Here is a 15,471-nt window from a genome sequence, read left to right on the forward strand (position 1 = left end):
GAAAAAGAGTGCTGAGATTCTGCCACAACTGCAGATTCACAACTGAATTCTAAAAACCTTCATGGAGCAATTGCAGTGGTTATTCTTCACAGCAAAGTAGGGATGGTAACTTTTGAGATCAAGTCATGGAGGATCTTGTCACTGTGTGAGGCAGTGCTGGGCCCTGGGGAGGCTGCAGCTCAGTGCTGTGTCAGTGCTGGGCCCCTCACTCACTGCCACAGGGACACTGAGGGGCTGCAGCGTGGCCAGAGCCGGGCACAGAGCTGGGGAAGGGGCTGGAGCACAAGGGGCTGGGGAGGGGCTGAGGGAATGGGGGTGTTGAGCCTGGAGAAGAGGAGGCTGAGGGCAGCCAGCAGCACTCTCTGACACTCCCTGACAGGAGGCTGTGGGGAGGGGCGGCCATCTTTGCTCCCAAGTCACAAGCAACAGGACAAGAAGAAATAGGCTCAAAGTTGCCCCAGGGGAGGTTGAGGTTGGAGCTGAGGCAGAACTGTTTCCCTGAGAGGGGTGTCAGCCCCTGTGCCAGGCTGCCCAGGGAGCTGGGGGAGTGCCCAGCCCTGGAGGGATCCCAAAGCCCTGGAGCTGAGGTGCAGAGGGCCAGGGGTTAGTGCTGGGCTGGGCAGTGCTAGGATAAGTTGGACTTGATGATCTTAAAGTTCTTTCCCAACTTAAACAACTCTGTGATTCATTAGGCTTTAGAAGTCACCCAGAGGAAACAACCCTGGGGGATCCTAGCCCTGGTTTTACATGCTTTCCTGCAAATGCCCCATAGGGTGGAGTCCTTTGGGATTGCAGTCACCTCTGGGCCAACCTCCAGCCACACTAATAGGTCTTTAATTTTGCAGCTTTTAGAACTAGATGATCTCTAAATGTCCCTTCCAACCCCTACCATTCTGTCATTCTATGATTCTAATGGTTTTATTTAGCTTTGGTCCCTTGTCTAGTTTCACATCTATGAGGATTGGGCCAGGGCAAGATGCAAGGAAATGGCAACTTCTGGCAAGGGTTTCTTCTCTCCCTCACTTATTGATGTGCTTCAGCAGGACCCTTTGAGGCAGGCTGACAAGTTTTGACCCAGAGCATGGAGAGGAACTGAGGAACTGAACTTGATGATGTCTGGCAGACCTAGGTGAGGAAGAAGATGTAGGCATGCTCTCCAGCTCCAGGGTTATTTCTAGGCTCACCCAAGACATGATAAAACAATGACAGTGAAATATGTCCCAGAACAGCATCACAAAACAAAATGTCTCAAGTGATGATGCATTAATCCCTCAGTCATGAGCAGCTGCCTGCTACAACCAGCACAACCCTCTTCTCACCCAGCACCATTTTACCTCAATTGCTTTGTGTTTCTTCTTCCACACAGAGAAAAACCTCTCATAAATCATGGCTTCATCAAAGTAGGGAAGGGAAGGAAAGTTGACTTCTCCCCCCATCTAGAAATCCATATTTGAACAAAGACTAGGAAAAACTTCCCATGCAGAAGCATCATCTTGCAATTAATTAATTACCCTCACAGCAATGGATACTTAGCAGGAGCAAATACTCTGTTCTCTCCTCTTTTTTTTTTGTCATGGTTTGGACAATTTGCAAGAGATTATAGGTAAAGCTTATTTTTTCAATAGACATTTCTAAGGTTTTGTAGAACCTGTTCTTGATTATGACACATCCCAGTAGGTACTGGGCACTAATGGTTGTTTTCCCATCACTTGCTGGGCCCATATTTGAGAAGCAAAACAGATAGCTGGTAGCAAATTTAAAGGCTCCTGAGCCATGCAAGCTCTGAAAGTTTCCAGTGCTGCTGAGTGATTGGGTAGATCAACACCAGTTGACCCAAAATAGATGCATGTGGCTCATGCTTGGGGAGAGAGGGAGGGAGAAGAAAGAAATAGGTAAACATGTTCCTATGTGACCTGCTCTAGGTTGACCTGCTTCTGCAGGGGGGGTGGACTGGATGGTCTCTAAAGGTCCCTTCCAACCCTACCAGTCTATGATTCTATGAGGAGGTTTTTTTGCGCCAAATCTGTGAAATTCAAGGCTGTCAGATATTACTGTGGCCCACAGAGTGTTTCCTCTGCCCCTGAGCTGCTCTGTGTCACGCTGCAAGCTGGGCTTCCTGGGTTTTATTCATCACTTGTAAATAGTCCAAGGAGAAAAAAAAGAAAGCCATTATTCTGGTCAGAAAGCACTTTGGCTGAAAGGCTGCATTTTTTATTATTTGTGTCTGTTGCAGTCCACAAATAATAAATAAAATGTGGGTAATTTAGCTTTAATTATGCTCCCTGGTTTCATTACTTTGCCTTGTCCCAGGTGTGCCAGATCCAGCCCCTTGTTTAGCCACTCTATCATTTCCACAGCAGTGTGCATCTGATTATTCACCCTTTGTGCTCTGGCCATGTACAACAGCCCTTTGCTGCCAGACTGTGGCTTTCCCTTGCCAGGGTTTGCTTTACCTGAGGGAGGTGGGAGTGAAGTGAGAGGGGACAGAGCAAGTTTGGAGAGAAATCAAGCAGAGATGCTCAAGGAGTTGGTAGTTGACCCTTCCTTCCCTGCAGAAGTTGCCAGGTTTTCAACATCAGAACCATTCACAGCAAAGAGTTGATCTCTGTGTATTTCCCCTCTTCAAAAACAGGGCAACGTGAGGCGTTTGAAATAACCCTTTTGGACCTTTTTGAAGTGAAAATATTCCCTCTGAGGGTCAACATTAATTTACATTTAGATGTTTAGCTAGAAAAGAGAAAGGAAATAGGATGGCTGACATCAAAAGAGCCACCTCTCAGGCAGTGATATGGGTGCTCTGCGCTGACCCAGCTGCGAGGGAGGGCTTTGAGTTGTTCTATTTCTCAGTTCCTCTATTAATGGTGCCTCTCTCTGCAGCAATGATCCTTCCACATCCAGGGGAGCTAATCTAGCTGGCAAAGCTCCATGTCTAACCAGAGCTAGAACAAACACCCCATGTCCCTCAGGGATTTCTATCCTTCAAGTCCGTGACTGATTGTTTTGGAGGGGGGTGGGGTTGGATATCAGTTGAAGTGAGGAGTGCTGCTCCTAGATATCACTCAACATTTTTCCAAGAGAAAGGCTTTGCAGTTTTTCCTACTTGCAATTAGCCATTTGGATCACCTCACTGCTTTGGGAAGATTTCCAGGTCCCCTCAACAGAGAGCTCTCTGTCCCCAGCTGTGTCACCTTCCCTTCTTGGCTTTGCAAGCTGCCTTGTCACGAAGGAGCGGGGCTGTCATGGCTGTTCACAGATCAAAATCCACTCTTTGATGTAAGCTGGAGTTTGAGCCATGAACTGCATTGAAAATGAGGACTGTGACCTTAAACTGGCACAAGCAACTGCCCAAAAACTCAGTAAGGGGGGAATGTGAGCCCAAATCTGATGTCCTTGCAGCAGCCTGAAGCGAGGACAGGCACGCAGCAGCACTTTGTGCATCAGCTGAGTGACTGGAAATTTCCATGCAGGCCATCTCTGGAGAAAGACCACGAAGGAGATGTTGCAAATGTTGCCTGAGTGTTGCTCTTCTGGCTTAGGTGTGAACCTTGAGCAGTGGATCTGACTGTCCCACCTTGTGGGGGGGATGACCCTGGTGCTGTTTGTCTCAAGGTCCTTTTATTGCCTGTGTGCAGAGCAGGGTTTTAAGGCTGAGGCTGGGGTGGCTGATATGGGTGGCACCCATGAGCACCCTTGGCTGTCTGTGCCAGCCTTGGGCAGAGGTTTGTGCTTCACCTCATAGTCATGATGGTGACGGGTTAGCAGAGGGCTGCCTTGGCATGGGCACCACAGGCTTTGCTCACGTCTGCCAGGATGTTTCTTTTTCTGCACATAAAGGCTTATAGGTGTGTTTTTCATGTGATGGGAGGATCTCAGTGCATAGCAAGTTAAGCACCCAAAGCTTTATGGGACACTTAATTTAAAACCAAGTGGGAAACCCCAGCTCCAACCCCACTCCCAGTTACTTCACCCCATAGACTCAGAGCAAATACATCTGGAAAGGGATTGTTTAGCCTTTGGTGTCCATCAGGCAGTGGCTGACAACTGACCAAAGACCCCAGAATCATGTCTATGTCCTTGGTGGGACAATGCCAACACCCAGCCTGGATCCACCAAGAAACTGTGAACATTTCCTTGCTTGTGTCCAGGGGAGTCAATAGGTTATAATAAGGTGTGTATGTGCTGTGGGGTAGGAACTGCCCACCACTGTGTTCCAGTAGCACCAGGTCCAAATGCACCCTATTCCTGCCTGACCCTTCAGGACCATTGTGAAGAACAGGCTTAGGTTGGCAATAGGATATACCTGAGGATATACTGGGAGCTGGTGTGTCCTCCCACACCCCCAGCAACACTTTTACAGGCCATTTTGAGGTAGTATTATTATTCCAGCACCTTGATCCAAACAAAATGAGCTTTGAATAAACATCACAGGAAACTCCATTGTTCAGCAGAGCGATGCCAGGCCTTTGGCAGCCAATTCCCATAAGGAGGCATCTCTTCCCCAGTGTGCTGGATAGAAACCTTGAATTTACATCTCTGGTTAAATAGAGGCTTTCAAGACTAAGGCTTCAGTCTCTCGTGACAATGAGCAGAAACATCTCCCCCATTAAAAATGTCCTCTTCTTTTTTTGATGAAGAACTGTGCTGTGCAGCGTTTTTACAGGTTCCCACAGAGGTGGTCTACCTGCAGGTTAAATCTTTGCCCAGTCAGGCTGAAAAGTCACTAGAGATGATGCTTAAATGCCACATTCATTCCCCTGCCATTCAAAAAATCCTTTCCTGTTGGATCACAAGTGGGAGATTCAAATTGGCACAGGCTGTGCATCAAACAAGAGAGGAGAGATGATAGAATCAGTGAATCATTTTGGTTGATAAAGCCCCTGAAGCTGCTGCAGTCCCAGCCCTGCCCTCACCCTGCCCAGCCCAGCACTAACCCCTGGCCCTCAGCACCTCAGCTCCAGGGCTTTGGGATCCCTCCAGGGCTGGGCACTCCCCCAGCTCCCTGGGCAGCCTGGCACAGGGGTGACACCCCCTCCAACCTCAACCTTCCCTGGGGCAACTTGAACCCCTTTCCTCTTGTCCTGTAAGTTGTAGCTTGGAAGACTGACCCCCAGCTCCCTGCAGCCTCCTGTCAGGGAGTGTCAGAGAGTGCTGCTGGCTGCCCTCAGCCTCCTCTTCTCCAGGCTCAACACCCCCATTCCCTCAGCCCCTCCCCAGCACCCTTGTGCTCTGTTTGTTGGAGTGTGGCAACCAGGCACTGCAAGGCAGCCCACCTGGGTTCCCTCCCTGCCACTGCCACCCACGTGCTGCCATGACCACAAGCAAGTCATTTTGTCTCTCCTCCCACAGTCCATTTTCCCTCCCCTGTTTAGTGAAATGATAAATGTGCCAGAGCAGGGATGCTTCCCTGTAGCTTAGAACACCCACTCCATGCCCATCCCAGCACAAGACCAGTAACACCATCCTGTTCCAAACCCCACATCACACAGCTGTGCCTGGCCTCCCTCCCCTCTCCGTGGGAAGCATAAAAAAAGACCCCACAAAGCAAAAAAGATGTTAAAATACGATTGCTTGTTGCTTAAAGGGGGGCAGGGGGAGCATAGTACTGCAGAATGAAAGGCTCTTATCCCCTCCTGAAACTCACCTAGCTTTATGGACCACATATGGCAGCCCAACCTCCCACTGCTCCAGGATTTCAGCATTCCAGGAGCGTGTGGGGGTGGGGGAGTGAATTAAAGATGAAGTGGCAGCTGGAACTGTGAAGTTCCCAGCTTAATATCACTTTCAGGAGAGTCTGATAATATGTGCCATGCACATGGTTATTTCCTTGAATTAGATAACAGCAGATAACACAATGATCCTAATCTTTCTTCCCCCCCACCTCCAACCCCATTGCTTGAAACCTGGCATTACACATCAGCAACAGAGTCCCTGCTTATCTGCTCTCTGATGCCTTCCTCTGGAGCTCTCACCAGCAACTCTCTTTATTTAGATATTGCCAAGATTACTGTGGATGGAAATGAGTGTCTGCTGGCAACCAGTGTTGCCTGCAAGGTGTGAGGCTGGAGATAGTCAGCCCTGGTGCTTGTGCTGGAGACAAACTCCTGCCATCTGCAAAATGCAGATGGTCTCAATGGGATTATAAGGAGGGGGGGACACAGCCAAGACTGTATCTCTGAAGAGAGTGCCTGAAAGAGCAGCGTTGCTGGGTGACTCCCAGAGCCAGATTGACTCCCACTCCTGCCTGACCCTGCAAGAAGATCTTATGTTCTCTAGGTGAGAGACACTTGTCCAAGACCTATTTAAAGCACTTGGAAGCCACAAAGTGGTTTTGTTTGGTTGGTTTGGGTTTTTTTTCCCCTCACTAAATCTCATCTGAGATTCTGGCAGTGGAGCAGGGCTGTGACAGTGCTGCATCAAGGGCAGGACACGGTCACTGCAGTGTCTCACTGGGGTACCATGGCATCCCAGATGGTCCCAGCTCATCACAGGGAGCCTTTGGCAGTGCTGTAAATGGGGAGAGCTGGATCATAGAGAGCAAATTTGCTGCACACCAGCTAAAGGCTACTTGAACTCAGGCTGTCGAGACACCTGTAACACTTCTGGTCTGGCAACTAGTCAGAGGCAGGAGGGGATTAAACATACAGGTAAATCCATTACAGCATCTCTTGATTGGGAAAGGAGATTCAGACACAGTAGTTAGAGAATAATCACCAGGTTTGAAGAGGTAAAATCAAACTAGCACCTCCTGGTCTGTTGGAATAAGACGGTGGGTGCTGGGCAGATGGGGGATCTCTGCTCATCGCCAGACCTTCAGCAGCCACTTCCCCAGCTGAAAGCATCTTGCTCTCCAGATGAAGGAAGGATGTTCTTTCTCTCTCAGGCAGAAAGGGTAACAGGATTCTGGTATTTATGTATCCTTTTTCCCTGCTGGCATTTAATGGGCGTTTGAGTAGCACAAATAGAAAATGCTGCATATTCATCTTCCGTGTCACAGCCATTGAGACGGAGACGAGTGAAGGGAGAAGTGCCTCAGGCTCATTGTACCAATCTTGTCCTCAGCAGCAATCTTGAAGATGAAGAATAACTTAATTACCACATATCATTTCGTCTCCTTTATTTGCTCTGTGTTGCTCTGCTCCGGTGCCTGTGCCCACACTCTCACACACGAGCGAGCGGCAGGCAAACCACTGCTGCATTCGAAAAGCCCAGTGGCCCACCTACCCCTGACCCACGGGGTAGAGCAAGGGAGAGGTGATAAAACACAGGCTGCATCTTAGAAAGTTAAAGGAATGACATCCATGAGGCTGTCAGGGGTGTTGACTTTGCAGAGCAGCGATCTGGAGATGGGCTGGCTGCTCCCAGGGAGCGTCTGGGAGAAGAGGAAGGGCTCGTGTGTACATCTGTCTTGTTCAATTTGCTTTGAGAAGAGTGTGGGCACTGGATTCCTTTGCATGGAATAAAAAAGAAAGCAGACTGAAGGCAGAAAGAGTGATTTTTTTACTACCACCACCCTTCCACCAACTCAAATGTGAGAATCAGGTTTGTTCTGTACGGGTTTTTCTTTTGAGCTGTGTGGCACGAGCACTTGGCAATCCCACCCAGGGTCCCACATGATGCATGAGGTAGGAAATAGGAAACTAAAGACATCCCTCAGATCTGAGGACAAGGAGAGGTTCTGGGTAAAGAAATACCTATGGCCTTAGACACCAAGAAATAGCCACAGAGCTCAGCTTTGTGACACACACTTGGCAGACAAGGGCACAGATAAAATCTAATGTTCCTCACTTTGCCCTCAACAAGGATCCTGGGTCCTTCTGCTAAATCATCCTGACTTTGAGGGCTGCAAACCTGCACAGAGATGCTGTTTTGTTTGTTCCCACATTGCCCTGCAGTGGTTCAGCAAGGTCCAAGCTGGGCAGGGAGACAAGGGCAGCTGGAAGTCAGGGCAAAGCAGTCAACTGGGAGATGCCAGAGTGGCATGGATGAAAAACTGTATTCTCTGGCTGGCCTCAGCATTTCTGAGATATGGACATGACCTGGGAGGCTTAGCAGCTTAAACTCACTTATTTTCACAGAGTGGAGAGCACTGGAAGCAATTAACATGTTTAACATAATTTGATGGAACTCTTCTGCATGTTTTCAAGGCAGAGAAGAAGCCAAAATGCTCAGAAAACAGGAGCCCCATCAGCGTGTCCCCAGAGAGACACTCAGATGCTTTCACTGGTCTGGAGCATAAAACTAGAGCCAGATAGATAATCCTAATATCTCCCTTTTCTTCCACAACACATCATGTTCTTTCTGTCCTCAGAATTGCTGTGTTAATTGTCCTTAGAAAGTGCACAGGAGCAAGGTCTCTACTGCCAGGCACCAGCGAGTTAAAGGAGGCAGCAAACTGAGCAGAGCTCACATGCTTCATGTCAGTGCCATTCCCTTTGAGCATCCTGCTTGGTTTAGGTAGATGTTTCATTGCCTTTTGAACACGTGGGTAATGAAACCTTATCCTCCTAGTTTTGTGATTAAAGAAAAGCAGCAGAGCTGTGCTAAACATTCCCTGAGTGAAGAGTCCCTGCAACCATGCTGCTCTGCAGTAAACGTTTAACACGACAACTCTTTGAGGTCCTAAGTCAGCAGAAATTTGATCAGAAAGAGGAGGGCTTGGTGGAATATTGGTCTGATTTTGTAATGTAGAGCTAAAGAAAGCAAACAGGTAGAAATACCTGAATTTAGTGATGCAAGGATGATGGACAAGGAGGATTTGGGACTTCCTTAGGGATCTCAGGACTTGCTGAGTCTCAGGTGGGGAGCAGGGAATGTGGAGAGAGCAGAAGGTGCCCAGAGGACCCATGAGCTCCTGCACATGTGATAGGACTCTGCTTGATTCCCTCTGTTGCTTCCCCTGTCCCCACTCCCAGGCAAAAACTGACCCACCTGCTGCCATCATCCAGCTGACCAGTGTGTGCCATAGAAAGGCTCCCAGACCAGCATCCCATCAGTAATTGCTGAGGACAGAAAACAAGGGAAACAACTTTTGTGCCAAAAGGATGGTGAGATACAGAGGAGTGGGGTAGTATGTTGTAGCTGGATGTGTCTAATGTTAATTACTTGAGAGAGAAGGAAAGGAAAGGAAAGGAAAGGAAAGGAAAGGAAAGGAAAGGAAAGGAAAGGAAAGGAAAGGAAAGGAAAGGAAAGGAAAGGAAAGGAAAGGAAAGGAAAGGAAAGGAAAGGAAAGGAAAGGAAAGGAAAGGGGAAGTGTTGTCATTCTGTCTGACAAGTGTGAGTCTGTGAGATGGAGAGCAGCCATGTACAACTTTGAATCACAGTCAGGTGCAGTTCTGGCTCATTCACCAGCCCAAGATAACCTCTTGCTCTCCCAGTTCCCTGGGCTGCAATTCAGCCCTGGGTGTTTAATTCTGCTGAGACCTCACTAGGGGGGACTGGAAGATCACTTAACCCATGGCAAGTTGCTGCTCATGTTGCAATTTTCTATGCATGCTTGCACAGCAGGAAAGCTCTAATGGCTAATTAATGCCAGCACCATGTTTGCAAACTGTGGTGGCAGAAGCTCCAGCTACATGATTCTTTGCACAATGGTATCAACACACAGCAGGTTTGTTTTGGCCACACAGACTCACTTCAGACAAACAAAACCCACAAAGCCTGGTTCTGACTTGCCCTACAGAAAGTAAAACCATTGTGCTACCTTTACAGCATGATCTGGGGGTAATTTAAGGTGTTCTTTAGGAGCATCTGGAAGTGTATTTAAAAGCATTGTAAGAAGGGCAGTAAATGTCATGTTGGGTTTTATGCAGGAGAAGACATGTAACCTGCAGTAGATGTAGCTTGCTTGAACTCAAAGGGATTACATGTCTTCCAAATACCCAACCTACCTCCCTGGGCTCTGTCACAGCTCAGGACACTGAGGACCAAGGTCTGCCTTATTTATTCCCTTCCCTTCCAGAAGAAAAAGAGGAACAAAACAGATCCCATGCAGAAGTTAGTATCAGGAGCTGCTTGGAAACCAGGAACCACCATTTTTCACTGCAAATATTCCTGCACCCAGAGCTGTTCAGGCCATCTGAGCACCTGGGCCAGCCCCTTCCTGAGAGGTGAGTTAATGCAATCCAGGCTCTCCAGTACTGTACCTCATCCAGGACTCATTATTAAAAGACAGCTTCCAGGAAGGCATTTAATCTTGGTCTGAAGTCTTTCAGGATATGAAGAATGCTCCACTTCCCCAAGTCGTTTTGTTCCATTTTCTCTAATTTGATAGCCAGCCAATCCTGGTGACCACCAGCCTCACAGGAGGACGTGCTGGGGCTGCCCAGGGAACAGGAGCAGGTAGGATTGGAAGAGGACCCTCTGCATTTAGCTCCTTCTCACACTATAAGCTGCTGGTTTTGAGGCAGGACAGGCATGATTGCACGAGTGGTTGTGGCTGAGAAGCAGGGCAAGGCTGACCTGCTTCTGCAGGGAGGTTGGACTAGGTGGTCTCTAAAGGTCCCTTCCAACCTGTGATTCTATGTGAGGTTGTTCATTTGATGTACCATTTTGAACCACAGTCAGATGCAGTTCTGGCTCACCTGCTAGCCAGAGATCACTTCTTGCTCTCCCAGTTCCCTTTCCCATCCTCTTGTGCAGCTCTTCTTTGCTGTTGTTAGATCGTGTGTCGAGCAGGTTTTAATCCACATAAAACAACGAGCCAGTGTAAAATATTATGATATGATGAATATGGGTTTATATTGTAGTTACCTCTAGGCATTCCTCTCCTTGTTTCATTGTGATTGTTATAGTTCTTTTATTCCTTTCATAAAGAAAAAAACATTTAATGTAAAAATAAATGGAGTCATGATGATCTGAGTGAATTGCAGTGCTCAAGGCTTTCCTCCACGTGTGCTTAAAGATACAGATGAACCTTCATGGAAGAGCCTGCAGAGGAAACACCTCATCTAAATCCTATCAAAGGAGTTTGATCACAGAGGAGAAGATAGCAGAGTGGCTTCAGGTGGGGAAAGGAGGGGGATATTGTCCTCCCTTCATTTTAGGCCTAGGACATGGAGAAGACCCTGGCTAGTTTGCACATGGAGGCTTCTCCAGCATAATTCACTGTTGATACAAACCTGGTGCAACAGGCACTGTCAGAGAGGCTGCTGCAGTCAGTACCCATCACTTCAGGTGGTAATTGGCTGTATCCTGTGGCCTAAAACCAACTAGATGTGATTAAATCTGGTGCAGGGGGTTGAGCTGGGCCCTGAGGTCTCAGTGAACAAGTGGCATTAATTGGTCAGGAGCTGTCTGAGCTCTTCCACACTTACACCATCACAAGAGGCTCCATCAAGGCCTTATCCACAGATTTCACTCTGTTGGTTGAAAAATCTATTGAAAGGCTTTAGTGATGTGATTCCTGATGTATTTGAAGCCTTTCAGATACCGGCTGTGGGTCCTTTAGAGCCAACTTGCAATACAGAGGGTGAGTGAGCACACAGGAGGTGGTTGACGGAGTCTGGAACTGGCTGAAAACTTCCCAGTGGGACTTTATGATGCTTTGAGATCCTTGATGAAGGTCCTTCTGCCCCTCCTCATGTTGGTTGTCTGCACCAGAGGATTACAAGGCCCCTTTTTGCTCTGCACATTCTTCTGAGTAAGACAACAATGAGTCTGAGAAAGAAGAGAAAGCAGCTTCCCTATGAAAGCTTAGAGTAGGAGTTGGTCTTTGTGTGTGGCTATAAAAATATCAGTGTGAGTACCTAGCAGCATCCTCACAGCAGCCCATCTCGAGCTGTGGAGGAGTAATTGCTGTCTGCAGCCCTCAGCCTGCAAATCTGGCCATTGAGGGGTCTGTGTTGAGCAGCACTCACCCACAGAGCAGGGGGAACAACTGAAACCTGCCCAGGGAGCAACATCAGCTCTGTCTGTGCCTTTATTGTCTTTAACAATGATCTGGGTGAGGGGATCAAATGCATCCTCAGAACTGGGGTTGCTGGGGGTGCTTGAAGCAGCACATTGCACACACTTTCTTGCTTCCATTCCCACCATAATGCTGCTGGCACTTACATGCAGAGACCTCATTTCATTTCCCAGCCTTGTGTCAGATTTCCCTGCTTGCTGAAACAGCTTCTGGAGCGTTGTGCTGCTCATCACCAGAGTCAGACATCCATGGGCCATAGCAGAGCTGTATCACAACCCATCACTGGAGCTGCTGGTCTGGTTTGGCTTTGCTGCTGCTGGAAAGCTCTGATAACTAGTAGGTTTTGTGCAGCAGAGGCCTGTGCTAAGTCAGCCATGCAGGCCTGAGCTAGGAATGCCTGCTTGGCACTGCTCATACCATCTGCTCTATCAAAAGACTTTCTCCTCCAGCAGAAAGATGCCTCAGAGTGGCTCCCACACCTGTCAGCTCTCTTTCTCCCCTTTTCACTGAGGATACTTGTGAAGCCTGTGGTAGCTGTGTGATAGTGTAGCCTTGGTGTTCCCTTGGCAAGAGCCCTGCAACACCCCAACAGAGAGCAGCTTCAATGGGCTCTGCTCTACCCATACCAAACCCAGGGGCCAACTCACAGAGGCTTTATGAGTCTGGCCAAGGCATCTTGGGCTATTCATATAGGTCAGAAAAGCTGGAGAAGAGTGATAACCACATCCATATCACTTCTTGGCCCTTTCAGTCACGATGCTCAAAGCAACCTGGGATGCCACGGGGCATATTCACTGGTGCTGTCTAAGGCAGCATGATTTAGAGCCTCTCAGGTTTGCTGAGGCTCCCTGGGCACTTCTCCTCTGCCTGCTGATGCATAAAGTAATCTAAATAAGTGTAATTTATGCAAAAGGTGCAAGTTAAAGTAACTCCCAGCCTAAAATAGCCTCTAAGTAGGAAGAGAGAGAAAGGGGAGTCTTAACTTCATGCCACATAAAGCATCATCTCAGAATTTGGCCCTGGGCCTCAAGGCTTTTAAAAATAGTCCATTTAGTTTAGAGGAGGTCATAGCTGCCTCTGTGCACCTCTCCAGGCCTTTGTTAGTGCGTCCTGAGCCAAGCAAGGAAAGTTTGAGCGAGCTCAGGAGCAGAGCTGACTGGGAGGCAGTGCTTGGTGCTGGTGCTGAACAACCTACTTTCCCAGCACCAGTTCCTCCCCTGCTTGTTTACACTTCTTCAGAGCAGAGATAAAACAAGGCCACTCCATGCAGTAACCAGTGTACATGAATGCACACACTGAGAGCTGAAGCAACAAGACCCTTGGCATCTCTGTTGTTAAGCACATCCCATCTGACTGTCCTTTTTTCTCACTTTGATGCTCCCTTTATGCACAGGATGAGTTCTTTTTCCAACCAGGTGACTCCTGCTGGATCAGGAACATGTGGATTTATTGCCATCAATACTTTGCAGTGACCTGAATATTGCCAAAGCTCATCTCATCCTGCCCAATGCAGGCTCAGTTCTTAATTGTCTCAAAAGGCACTGCTAATATTGACAGTCCATGACCCATCTGCAACCCCCAAGAGTCAATAAGCCCTGATGAGGGCTGGTATGGTGAGTGCCATTGCTGATGTTAGGCTGATAACATTATGTGCCTGTGACATGTGAATCAACCTCAGGGTAAGTGAGCTGATTTAGAATATAATGAATAAATATCCTCAGGTTTGAAGAGGGGATGCTGTCAAAAGCTTGCTAAAAATAGGTGGTAATTGGCTTTGTTTTAGGCTTGTGATTGTCTGTGATGGTCTCTTTAGAAGTTTTGAAACCACAGCTTCCTCCTTGGGTGCATCTCTGAGCTCTGCTCTCAAAGCACAGGCACTGCCTCTCCCAGCTGAGGGTTATCATTAGCACTGGGCAATGCCTTGATCCCCAGGGGATGGAAACAAACCTCCTTAAATACTTTTCTGGAAGCACTATACCCTGATGTTTGGGGCACTTGCTTGCTTGGGGACAGAAGGCTAATTAACCTTCCCACCCCAGCCTGTAAAGAAAACCCATGTGTCATGTGATTCTCTTTAATTAAAAGGTCCATAACCCCATTTTCCCACCTGGGTGCCCAAGTTACATGCTCAGTTACAGCCCAGTTAATACTTAACCTCTCCTTTGGAGAGGGAAATCTAGAAAGCCACAGCCATAAGTGTCAGCCCTGGACACAACTGTCTCAGGCAATGACCTGGCAGGAGCCTGTAGAAGGGTTTATGTTCAAATTCCAATTTCACAGCATGTTGAGCAATGTTCCTGGGGTGTTGTAGGGCAGCTGGTGCTGTCTCACTGAGGTCTGGAGGATTCCCATAAAGCTGCTCCATCACATAACCCAAAACAAGGTGAGAAAGCTCCTGTTCCCTCCTGCTCAGGCTGGAGTTACCTGCTCTGTGGACTGATTGATGAATTGGGATGAGTTAGGGTAGGTATATTTGCAACAAAAGGTTCATGAGGCTTAAAGCTGCAGTGAAAGCAAAAACAATACGGCTTTTGGTGCAGGACATGTCTGCAAAGAAGCTTGGAGTTGATGCCAAGCTAAAACCTCCTTTAAAACTCACTTGCTTTGTGTTTGCTTCTATTTTGCAGTAGCCAGTTAAATGGTAGTTAATGAATTCTCTCCCTCAAGGTGTATCTTATCTTAAGGTGAAGATAAAGACCCACACTGAAGGTTTCCCTTGGTCCTTTCCAAGGCTGAACCCTTGTTATTCACCTTGCTTAAAGCTCCAAGGGTTTGACCCTGTGATCAGGATTTGTAGCCTACCCTGTGTCTGGGCTTGTTTAATTCCATGTGACAATTCCCAGGCACTCCAGCAGACTTTGGATTGAGCCCTATTACTCTTGAAAGTGCTGCATCCATTCTTTTCTAACTGTACCCAAGTTTTAATCTTTAATATTTAAACATGAAAGTTCCTTTTGAGACGTTTAAAGCAGAATTATTAACAGCCCCATGTCGAACTGACAGGTTAACAGTGTGACAATTAAAAAGAAAGGTTAAATACATTTTCTTTTCAGACCAACTGCTGTTGCTTAAGACTAATAAATCCACCAGGAGATGGTTTTTACAGAGTGTGAGGGGCTGTGTGTCAGCTTTTATAGGCTTGAGTTTGTTCAGAAACCACCACACTTCTCTTTTTCCAGCAGCTACAGGTTTCAGTCTATATTTAGCAGCTGGGGTTTCTTCCAAAGAGTTGTGTGAACCAAGGCAGGAAGGGGAAAAAGTATGGAAAAAAGCAAATAAAAAAGCTGCCAGCTGTGGGATTTGAAACATCCAAGCTCACAGCTTGCTCTGCTTTTCTAATTTATCATTATTCTCTGTTGTCAGGATGGCTTTGAAAACAGAGGTGTTGGAAAACAGCAGAAACTCTGGCTTAGGTTCTCCAAGGGATCAATTCAGGTGCTAAACTCCTGGTTCTCCTTTGGCAAATAGCTGTTTACACTGGCTGGCAGCTCATAGGCTCAGACACAGCAGGGATGGCCTTCTGGGGGTTCAGCTGGATGCCAGCTGGGACATCCAGACTGTTCAAT

This window comes from Colius striatus, chromosome 24 (assembly GCF_028858725.1).
Source record: "Colius striatus isolate bColStr4 chromosome 24, bColStr4.1.hap1, whole genome shotgun sequence".
NCBI lineage: Eukaryota > Metazoa > Chordata > Aves > Coliiformes > Coliidae > Colius > Colius striatus.